At 42.9% G+C, this 12,130-nt stretch overlaps 1 protein-coding gene across 8 annotated transcripts in view; it reads right to left on the bottom strand.

Moving 5' to 3' along the window:
- Positions 1-12,130, bottom strand: part of ATP2B3 (ATPase plasma membrane Ca2+ transporting 3) — a 120,382-nt gene that overhangs the window by 76,832 nt on the left and 31,420 nt on the right. The window contains exon 2 of one of the 8 annotated variants that reach the window (XM_081177196.1): positions 2,052-2,306. The exons of the other annotated variants lie outside the window; for them this stretch is intronic. The gene's annotated coding sequence lies outside the window, so the exon portion shown is untranslated. The remainder of the gene's footprint in view (positions 1-2,051; positions 2,307-12,130) is intronic. 8 annotated transcript variants of the gene reach the window in all.

Raw genomic sequence — 12,130 nt, 5'->3', positions numbered from 1 at the left:
ATCTGCATTTATTAATATATTTTCCTTTATTTACTTCACCTCCAAGATCCTGAATGAGTATGGCGCAATAAGCTGTTGGAAAGGATGGAGAGCTGTCCAGGGTCCTGAAGCAGGCTCCTCAGCCCAAAGCTGTGCTTGGTGCTGATGCGGAGGAATTTAGACAATCTTTTATGATGACTGTACTAGTATTCCCACAATGGAACTTCTGTGTGACTATTACTTATGTAAATATAGTAACATGTCACAGACAAGTAGTGAAATCGCAGCTCATCTCCTCCTGAAATTCCTCTGAAATATGGGGTGTTTTGGACATATATTGCTTGCCTATTAATACATTGGCTAACCTCTGCTTTAAGAATGTTCTCTTTGAAAAAGTTTTGAGAACCCAGATCTACAGCAAAGATCTATCTTTCTTTGTCTTAAACACTTAAATCACTTCAATTCTTGTATGTGCAGGGAGTTCCCACCCCCGCCCCAAGACAGCAACCAAATATGCTATTTCTCACCTGTAAGATACAGTCCAGGAAATGTTTACCCCTGAATCTGCTGACTCTATAAACTGTATCTCATCTGTCACTGTTCATAAACCTGGCATCTCCACTGGTTCTACCATTACCGCCTAGCCCTGTTTTCATGACCTTGTCTCATTTCATAATCTTGTCTCATTTTAGCAAGGAGAACCCCCTGAACTCAGCTATAATCTGTTAGAATGCTCTGCATGTGTTAATTTCTGTTCCGGAAGATCTGATGCATGAAGACGTTCCCTTTTGTAGGAGATGAGGAGTCAACAATGGCACTGTAACCATGCAAAATTATAAAATGCTCTGAAGACCATAAGACAAACCAATCCTTCCTAAAATGAATTGTTTTTGAGGGAAGCATGTTGCTGAATGTCTTGTGCCAAGTGATTCAGGTGTGTGTGTTTTCCCAGAAGAGACACGTTCCCATCCACCTGACCCCCCCCCCCGTCCCCACTAGAATCAGCCTTATCTCTGCTCTTGTAATTGTAATCATCAGCCAAGAGTTAAGTAACTGGGTGTTGTGTTATGCACACTCAACAGGGCTTTGGGCTTGGGATTGTTGAACAAGCATTGCCATCAGCAGAATACCACAAAGCAAACTGCTTAAAAACTGAAGGGAATTGCAAAAGCAGCTTGTGACATTGGACAGGAGGGAATTACCACTGTTCAAGGTGGGGGGAAGTGAAAACCCCCACATGGTATGCCCAAACACTCAAATTTACAAAAATATATAGCAATTACTTCGATCCAATACGTAAGCTGGGGTAAACCTAATCCCTTCCTATTTCCCCAAAATTTGTGGAAACTGAGCTGTCTTCACATACTCAACCAGGCATGTGGGAGCTCATTTGTTAAGGTGTGCCCCCCCACAGGTGTGCTATGTGTGCAAACTCCAGGAACCACTTGGGCAAGGCCAGTCACATGGGTTGCCTGCATGACTGGATGAGTGTCTGAAGGAGGCCTAATTCAGGGGACAGATTCCAAAGCCATGGCCAGGGCTGTAGGAACACTGCTATTCTGCGTAATGAGAGGAACTGTGCAGAGCTGGCTATTGGATACCAATTGGAGCGGCTGATAGAGCTCTTTAGTGGTCAGTGGGTGGCGCTTCAGTCTCCTTTGCATATCTCTTTGTTCCTTCCCAGTAGCAGCCAGTGTGGTGGAGAGGGGCAACTCTCCTGCCACCAGCATTGTTGCAGTTCACATGGGCAGGGCTGGGGGGTGGTGGTGGGGAGGTCGCAGCTGCGTGGGTGCTCTGACAGGGGTGCTGGTTTGGCTCTGCCGGTGCATCTGCACAGCCCAGACCTCACCACAATGCTGCTCCACCAGAGCCCCGTTCAGCGAAGCTGCACCGATGCTGGTGATGGGATGGCTGTTCTGTAGTGCTGTCCCACCACACAGGTTGCTATCACTCTTCCCCGTCTCTTCCAGAAGTAGATATACCAATGACACAAAATAAAAGAAACCATGTAAAGGTGCTTAATTTACACAGATTGCAGATATCAGCTTTTCTTGGCACAGAACTGGGGTTACCTGGATGCAGAATTTTGCTTATTTTAGCACACACAGCCCTGGTCATGCTTGCACTTGGATCTCCTCCCTTCTCTTGCTTCTGGTTGGCGGAGTTGACTGAATGGGAATTCGAATCTTTAAACAAAGTCCTTTGCAGCTGCCTAGTAACTGGATGACATGCTCCTTAACCACTTCCAGATCAGCCCCAAATGGGTGGGAGTGCATCCTGCCGTTGCTAAGAAACCATACAAGGCTTCTCCCCTAGTGTTGCAGTTTCTGCCAGAGATAGAAAAACAGCAATTGCTCATTGGCATGTATGCAGATCTCCTCATACCCTAGTAATGAGCCAAGGCTCAGTAACTACTCAACCAGGTATCAAAAGATGCTTAAATTGGGAGCCTCTAGACCTGCACTGGACTACAATTCCCATAATCCCTGACCATTGGCCATGCTGGCTAGGGATGATGGGAGTTGGAGTCCAACAACATCTGGAGGACCACAGATTTACCATCCCAACAAAAAGCATACACAGTGATCAGTTTTTAATGAATTTAGCATAAAGTCATCTACCTTACCATTACACGTACATCATTTTGTTAATTGCTTTCTATTTGTTATTGCTCAGGTTTTTTAAGAACCCAATTATATTATAAGGTGCATATTTCTTTTCTGAGAGTGGGTGATACACATTTCAGCTGCTGAGCTCCCAAAATACTACCAATAGATATAAAGGGATTAAATAGCTGGACATTTCTGTAATAATACCTAAGAAATTCTTTCAATAATACATCTTTAATACTGCAAACAAATACTAATGAAACAGTCTTTTCCTTCATTACAACCTCAAAAGCTATTTAGCAATTTCTAGCATATTTTATTGATCTTATATGGCCTCAACTACCATTGATAATGGATTGCAAAGACACCTTTTTAAAAGCCTAAACAACTGATGAGGAACAATATTCCAGATGGTAGCTTGCCAAGGTGGTTTAGGGAACAGGGTGCTGAATTTAGTACTGGGGGAAATTGTTTTCAAATCTTAACCAGGAATCTCACTCAGTGACTTTGGATCAGTCATTATCCTCTCCATCTACCCTGCCCTGAAGGATTGTTAAGAGCATCAGAGCCAGCCCAACACATTTTTCTACCTGGGGAAGAACAGCAAACAGTACCTACTCCCCAAGTCCAGGTGTATAGGATCCTAGACTGGCTGAGTTATTTTGGCACTCATGGCAGAAAGTCCCATAAGCGCCATTCATTCCATGGGAGTAAAGATAGAGCAATAAATGAAAAAGTAACATTGGCTAGTTTTTCATGGCACCCAGACTCTGCTGCCTAAGGCAGCTGCTGAACTCTGCCAAACAGTAGGGAATAAAATGGAGAAAACCGCGATCCAGCTGCCCTGAACTCCTTGGAGGAACAGATAAAAATGTGGTGAATGAATAAACAACACTAGTATTCCATGTTCCCTGTTCCTAAAGTAGGGAAACTTATGTAACTAGGAAGAGAATTGAGGAGAGCTTTCCCACTTTTGTGGCTATCTTTCAGTCCCTAATGAAGGCTGGGCCATAAGTGCCTAAAATAAAATAAATCAGTATCAACTGAAGGTATGAATGGACTAGTAACTTTTTGCAAACCTATTTACAAGGCTGAGCTAAATAAAGAATGTGCAGTAGGCAGCTGGGAGCAATGAGGGATACAGGGAATGTGGACTTTTAAGGCCTGCAGCTCATGCCTGAATCTGTTACAAGGACAAACATTAAATCCTAAAGTGCCCCCTAAAGGTACAGTATATAGAGATGCTCTCTCACTTCTGTTCGTTGAGTGCCCAACTGCTTCTGGATTCAGCCCCATCATATAACATTCACAAAGCATCCTCTTGAAAACAGCCACACCTGAATAATTCTGAATTTTTAGCATCCATTTACAAACAACTAAATTTTTGCTGTTGCAGTAGTACCAGGAAATCCTGAATTCCTGGACAGGTGTGACTTGAATGCAGAGCTAACTCATGCTCTGGCAATTTATGCACACACCTGCCCCCCACATTACTTGCTCTTTGTGGGGCTGCCCTTGAAAATGGCCTTGAAACTTCAACAGGTGCAGTAATAATAATAATAATAATAATAATAATAATAATAATAATAATAATAATAATAATAATAATAATTAATTTATACCCTGCCCTTCCTGGTTCAAAAACCGGGCTCAGGGCAGCTAACAACAAATTTAAAACACTTAATTGTAAAAGCAGCATAAAATACAGTATAAAACATGAATAACAATAAAATTCAAAGTTCAGAAATCAATTTAGGGGAAATCCATCTAATAAGCATTAGATAATCACTAGGGCTAGCTGGCTGAATTAGTCCTACTTGGGCCAGCGAGGAGGCCAGGGGAGAATTAGCTGTGGGGTCTCAGAGCGGGTAATCTTCATAAAAGGGGAGGGGGAGGGAAGAGAAGGGAAATAAAAGATCAGGCTGAATTCAAATTAAAGGCCAGGCGGAATAGCTCTGTCTTACAGGCCCAGTGAAAGGAGGTTAAATCCTGTAGGGCCCTAGTCTCATGGGACAGAGCATTCTGGAATCATTCTGGAATATTTGTACTGGTTACCTATACGCTTCTAGGCCAAAGTCAAGGTGTTAGATAAAGCCCTGAATGACTTGGGACCTGGGTAGTGAAAGGAGCGCCCCTCCCAGAACTAGACTTCCCATGTTTAAGATCTTTATACTGTGGTGTGGGAAGGGGCCTTCTCTGTGGTGATGCCCTGTTTCTGTCACGCACTGAGGGACAGTTGTTGCTGACTCTGCCTTTGTTTGTTCTAACTTAAAATGTAGCTGTATACCAAGGCTTTAAAAAGACAGGATTACGGCAGAAGGAAGGAAATATTCTGCACAGCAAAGATGGGGAACCTTTGGCTCTCCAGATGTTGCAGGACTACAATTCCCATAATCCCCACTGGCTGAGGCTGATGGGAGTTTGAGTCCAGCAGCATCCCAAAGGCCACAGAATCCCCACTCCTATCCAACAGTCTTAAAGGCAATAAGTGCTGTTATTATTAATATTTTAGCTGCTCTGCCATTCTAGGTAGTGGATTGTTGTTGGTATTAAACCTGTGCGGTTTTTTTAAAATTCCGGTTTCAGTACATGTTTAACATTAGCTGCCCCGTTGGACTATATGGAACTGGCGGAAATGACTGGCAGAATCCGAGACCAGGGGGAAGAGTCGGTGGAAGAAGACTGGAAGAAATTTAAAGACTATTTACAGAAATACTGCAAAATTAATGAATGTTAGATTGATGTTGGAATGAAGTTAAGTGGTTTTAGCAGCAATGTTACAAAGGAGTATGTAAAAATGGATTGTTAATAGGTGAGAATCTAAAGTTATAATATATTAAGATAAAGGATTAAGATAAAAACAAAGAGGGAAAGGATTTGCTGAATTAACTAACTGAACTGGAATACAAAAAAGGGAGGTGTGAGGAGGTCAGGGAAACAAGTAAATGAAAGACAAGACATGGAAAGATTGATTTGTTTTTAATTGTTTTATTTTTCTGTATTTTGTATTTTCTTTTTTCCTTTTTTTCTTTTTTTTCTTACTTTTGTAATCTTTTCTGAAACTTTAATAAATATCATTTTTTTAAAAAAAACATTAGCTGCCCCGAGCCCAGTCTTGGCTGGGGAGGGCGGGGTATAAATAAAATTTTATTATTATTATTATTATTATTATTATTATTATTATTATTATTAATTTAATTTTTACCACAAAACAGGTATTCAAATGTGTAATTCATGTCAATATTTTAATTTCCAAATGTGTTTTATGCTAAATTGTGTATCTTTTTAATGCATTATTTGAGATGGGAATTGTATATCACAAAATTCAGAGAAGTGCAAAATGTGAAAGGCAAATATGTTCCTGTCCATCATGTGCGAATGGGCTCAGTTCACTTAAAATTCTCCCTTATCCCTGGACACAAAGAGACTGCTATTTCCTAACCATGTCTGGAGCTAGAATATCCAGCCTAGATTTCTGTTTCACATGAGCTTCTGCTTTTCTGCTTAAGAGAAAACTCTTTGCCGTCACCAAGGGTCATTCTTAAACTCGTGAAAATGGCCACACGTAGTCAGACCAGTGGCCTAGTTAACCCTGTTGTCTATTGACAGGGACTACACAGAGATGACAGGCCGGCTCTCAAGCAAGGCAAGGTTCTCAAATTGGACCCCTTCCCTGCTATTAGTCTCTGCTCCCTGGTATTCAGAGGCATACTATCTCTGAATACCTTTCATAAACCTATCTTCAATTTGTTTACCAAATCTACTTAAAAGCCATCACAATGCCATGTGGGCCTGAGTTCCTCAGGACAAATTAAGCACTGTGTGAAGAAGCATTTAGCCATCTTTGAAACTGTTGTTTTCACTTTGAAAAATGATGTGACATATATGTGCTATGAAATAATAACAAACTATTTAAAGTTTTACTAGTGGCAATCATTTGTTCCTATTATTATTATTATTATTATTATTATTATTATTATTAGCAGCAGCAGCAGCAGCAGCAGCAGCAGCAGCAGTAAGGCAGATTAGAAGGCACATCCATAAAGTGAATGCGTCACGGCTCAGTGTCAAACTGCAGAGACACAGAACAGGTAACCTGATACCTTTTATTGGACCAACTTTCACACACTTACACCAAAAGAAGTTTGTCCAGCAAAACAAATCTCTTTCCTCATCTCTTTCCTTGGAACCAATAGATCAATAATCTCTGCAACTTGCTGAGAGGAGATAACAGGCAGCATTCCACTAGAATGGGCACCATTTCGTAATGACTTGAGTGAAGGAAACTCATCTGATCTTTCAGATAATTAAAACATATAAATGTTGCTAGTTGCAACGACTGCAGAGGATGTGATTTTAAATCTAAAATGATTTTGCTTTATTTGAGTACCAGGCTGGAAGCAATAAAATTAAATTGAGCACATTCAAACCATTACATATGAGAAATAAAAACAAAATGAGCGACAGTTATCTTGGCTTAGGAGCTGCTGTGGAATATCATATGTAAGCTACAAGGAGCACCATTTAGGGCTTAGCTGGACTATTGCATCTGTTTTGGTCAACATAATTTAAGGAGCAAACAAGCAAATTTGAGATTATTTGTGTTAGCAGCAAAGGATTAGAAATGGCTTGAACATGACACTAGTGAAATATTGTTTATTTTATTTCATAAAATTTATATACCACTTGACTGTAAACAACCCCCAAAAAACCCTATCCCTCAAAGCACTTTATAACAAGAAAAACAAACAATGAAACTACCAGTAAAAACAATTAAAACAACTATTTTAAGCATTCAAATTTTCCCAACCCCATATTCAGGTGAATTGTTCTACAGGGATTCACAAGGGCTTTCTAGGGTAGTCTGGTTGGCAAAGGTTGCTCTGGGGTTTCAGTGAGAAGGGGGGGGGGGAGAGATGCTGCTCTGGATGCAGGGCCGGCCCACCCATGAGGCAAGGTGAGGCAACTGCCTCAGGTGACAGGATCCACAGGGGCAGCAGATCCCAATGCAGATCTTTATTTCCCCTCTTGCTCCTGATGTAGACCTTCACTCTCCACTTCTTCTCTAGCAGGGAGAGCGGAGGCATTTTGTCGTTTGCCTCATGTGCCAAAATGTCTCAGAGAATATTGGGCAAAGGGGTATTGAGACACTTTTGTTGGGGTGTTATTTTTGCTGTTATTTGAATTATGTTTTTGTATTGTTAAGGTTTACTATGAATGATGAGAGATTTGTTTGATTTTATTATATGATTCTCAATGAGATGTTTTCATTAACATATTATTTGAATATTTAAATGTTGCTATATTTTGTAATTGTGAATCATGTAATCCCCCCTCCCCTTGTTGTAAACCACCTTAAGCATGGTATATAATGGGAAAGCAACATGCAAATAAATGGGGATGTTGCTGGGGGTCAATCCTGTGACCTTTTGCATGCAACCTGATATGCCTTGCCACTCAGCTCTGGCTCTTGCTAGGTTGCAGCCTGCAGGATTTTTCTATAGAACAAAAGGTTTGTAGGTATCTGCACAGGTGTATTTTGATGCGCAGGTGTGCATGCAAATGAATCTTTTGCAATTAGAATAGATTTGATACCGATCAATGTCTGCTTTGTGCATCACCTTGAGGAGCCTTATGGCCAAAGAGCAGTCCCAAAATGTTATAGATAAATAAATATTGTGTGGCCAGCTCTTCTGGGCATCTCAGTGGAGGAATCTGGTCATTGGTGTGGGCTGTCACAGCAGCCCTGTGGGGCCCCCTCCCCCATCAGGAAGTGGCGCTATTAGAGGTGTGAGTGGAGCACCCAGAAGATGGAGAGAGTGGGCAAGAGTTGCAGGAGGAGGGAAAAGGGAGGGAGGGAGGCAGACAGATGGACCAATGGAGAAGGAGTAGCAGAGCAGACCTGACCCCAATGGCCACATAAGAAGTCACTGGCAGAATGTGAAAAGTGACGAAAAGCAAACTTTTTGAGTTTCTGGTCCATGGTCTCTCCTGGCTTTGGAGGCGTCAATACACCTCCTTGCCAAGGGCACAAGGGAGGCCAATACACCTCTGTTGCTGTTTGCTTCATCCAAGCGCTAAAGAGCAGTTTCCCCAGGGAAAACAGTGGGACAAAATGTGGAAAAGCCCTTAGGCTAAGGCAGCTTCCCAGGCTCTTAATGGCATAAGAATTGGCCAGGCTGTTCTCTTCCTCACCACCTTCTGCTCAACCGGCTACCCTATTTATATCCGGCACCATTGATGGTGGCTCCCATGGCCTCCCCTCCCCCTTTATAGCCACACAACAACCCTGCGAAGCAGATGAAACAGAGAGGACTGCTCAGCTTTATGGCGGAGCGGACATGTGTGAATCAGGGCCTCAGAGCTGACTCACTACCATACGCTACTCCACACTGGCTCAGAATTCACTGCTTCTCTTGGGGGCTTTTCAAAATTAAATTTGGCAATCTTGGCTAAATATATCCATTATACTGCTTTCTGCCTGATTTCTATCCACATCAAGGTGTGAGTGACCACTCAGCCTTCGCCCTGTTTCTGAAGTCTAGAGGAGAGTGTTGGTCCTTAATTAGGGTTGGCACCCAACCTGTATAAGACAGAATTGTCCCTTATTTCAATGTAAAATGCTATATCCTGTATTGATTCAATACAGGATGCAGTTTATATTTCCCCTACTTCCTCTGCACTCCCTCTTCCTCCCCCTGCCCCCGCTCTCGCATCTTTCCTTTTTTCTCCTTGCTCCCTCTCCTCATCCCGCAAGGAGGAGGAGGAGGAGAAGGCTTTCTTGTTGCCCCTTCCAGTTCCTGCTCCTTTGGCTGGGCTAAGGAGACCATCCACAGAGCTGTGGCCTGGAAGTGCTGGGCCCAGTCCCTCAGAGAGCAACAGGCTCTGGGTCTCTAGAAACAAACAGTTTTGTGTCACTGTAGCTCAAAAGCCCCAATTCTGAACACAATCTGCATGATATTTGAGAGAGGAGGAGCGAGGGCGAGAAGTCACTCCCCACAAGGCATGTCCTCCCCCCCCCCCAATGTTTTTTCTTGCTAAAGCACCACAACTCACATGTTGGGAGGCTCCTCTGACTAGCCTGTCAGGGAGAAGGGAATATATTTGTATGAAAAAGCCCTCCATTGTGAGAACCTGCAGTCTGAAGTGACAAAAGTCCAGATGCAGGTACCGTATATCCTTCAACTATCATGAGGCAGCTGTTTCCAGAATGGGGACTTAGCTCGGCTTCCATGCCTTCTCCTTCCACACCACAGGGATGGCACATCCAGCTCCCTTAGGCAACTGTCCATACCACTAGCAGGGCCATTAACAGGCCATTAACACTTTAAGGAATGCTTCTTCCACAACTCACAAGAGAGAAAGTAAACATGGTGCTTTCTAGCTGTCCTTGGACTTCAGCTCCCATCATCCTTGACAGACTGGCCAAGCTGATGAGAGATATAGTTCAGCAACCTCTGCAGTGAGGAGAAGCACCACATTCTTACAGTAACAACACCAGGTTTATTTAAGGATTCCAGTTAACTCCTGTTCTTATTCAAACTGCAATAGCTTATTCAATGCAATAGCTTAAATTGGACAGCACTAAATTGCATTCATGGGCATCATGTGAGTATTTCTTTTAATTATTATCGTATGATTGCTAAACCACTCTGCTGTAAGGAATGGTTTTAGTGAAAGACATTGCAACCGCTAAACTGGTAAAGGGGTAGCTGGAAGGGCATAATGCCTTAGGAAGGCCTGTGAGAAATTTGGCAGGGTTCACTCATGTCTCGCCCTCATTTATCCTCAGGTTTAGTTAACACAGTCAACTGAAAGAGGCAGAAAAACTTTTCCCCAGAAGTCTACCAATTTAGATTATGGGTGGGGTGGGGTGGAGGATAAGAAGGATGTTAAATGTTTGAATGGCACTCTGCCATGGAGCAAAGCAGCACTGCTGCAGCTGGCAATGACTAACACCACCTCAGATTCCCAGAGAATGGCCTAGAATTGAATCCCCTGGTGCAGCCTTCCAGCTCACTATTTCTCTCTCTGAGCCAAACTGCACATTGGCTCCACATTTTTCTGCCATCCCTGCTGCCTAGGCGCAAGGGCTAAAGAGACAAACTCCAATGGGCCTTACATTCCAAAAACTGGAGGGAGATTCTTAGTTATCAGGAACGCATCTCCTGCAGTTTGCTTTCACTGATGAAAAATGATCATTAGTAAGTAATAAAGAATGGTCAGCCAACATCCCCACAGCACCTTCCGGACTGCAAAAGTTGCCAGAGCTGGGATCTGTGTGAGCTCCCTCTTTACCCTGTGGTTGCTTCCTTTGTTCTCAGACCACAGACAGGTACGACCATCTGCCAGGCCAAATGTGGAGATATACTTTAGCTTGCTCAGCTTGCTCTGAACATCAGCTACACCTGGCAAATAAGAAGGTGTGCATTCACTAAGCTTTTAAAGTACTCCTGCAGGTTTAAGAACAACATATAGTTTATTTCTTCGGAGTGCTGCTAGTTCTGGAAACTCACTAGTTGTGCACACACCGACACATGGGAACGATTAAATGGGCATATGCACTAGGCATGCATGCAAACAGAGGCAGACCTAGGCCCCCTTGGCAAGGAGCTGTATTGGTACCCCACCCCCATCCCTTGTGCCCTTGGCAAGGAGCAGCCTGGGAAGTGTGCAAACAGCATACTCCTTGCCACTCTGGAGAGGTGCGCTTTTTGCTCTGGGCCTCACTCTGGGCCTGCACCCTTGGCAGGTACCCCCCTGCATGCAAAAAGACACATGTCCCTCTTCTTGACTACATTGTACAAATAACATTGCTGCCTACCTATCTCCCTGTTTATCTGCCCAGCATCTACTGTATATATTAACACACTGCACACTGTTAAAATATTATTTGCCAATTCTTCTTGAATATATACAAGAAAGGGCCTTTAAACTTGGCTGAAAATCTCACCACTGCTTTTAAAATCTCACCTTTGCTTACAACTGAAATCTAAAATGGCAGATTTGCAAGTAGGTATTCCAAAGAAAGATGCTCACACAGTTATTTGGTAACCATGGTGAGCAGCCTGAAACAGAGTCAAAGGAAAGGCTGAAGGGGGGGGGGGGCTAGATTGAGAAAAGGCTGAAGCAAGCTAGCAAGTCAGGTATGGCCCATCATTGATGGTGGACCACCAGTGATTTGCAGCCCTGACTTTTAGCCTAGTCTGTCAAGCATAGATTCCCCCCCAACCCCGAGAGCTGTTTATACAACACACTCTCTTAGTCTCTGTTATTTATTTTAACTGTCTTTCTTAATAACTGTTAATATTGCTGCATTTGTCAGGTTTGATTTTTAGATTATTATAACCCATGGCTCTTCCAGACTGTTTTCAGGTGGGATTCAATCACATAATGGCAAATGCAGATTGTACACTTGTAGCAGACTGTGAACCCCCTCCCCCAAATACAGGACTTTTTGCAATCTGGAAAGTGACAGAGAAACTTGTTGGAAAGTGTGAGCTAAGACCAGCTTTGATGCAGCACCATTTAACCTTCTCACA

The sequence above is a fragment of the Podarcis bocagei genome (assembly GCF_964188305.1).
Source record: "Podarcis bocagei genome assembly, chromosome: 17".
NCBI classification, from domain to species: Eukaryota; Metazoa; Chordata; class Lepidosauria; order Squamata; family Lacertidae; genus Podarcis; species Podarcis bocagei.
The sequence above is the reverse complement of the archived record's forward strand: the minus strand, read 5'-3'. Positions and strand labels throughout refer to the sequence as shown.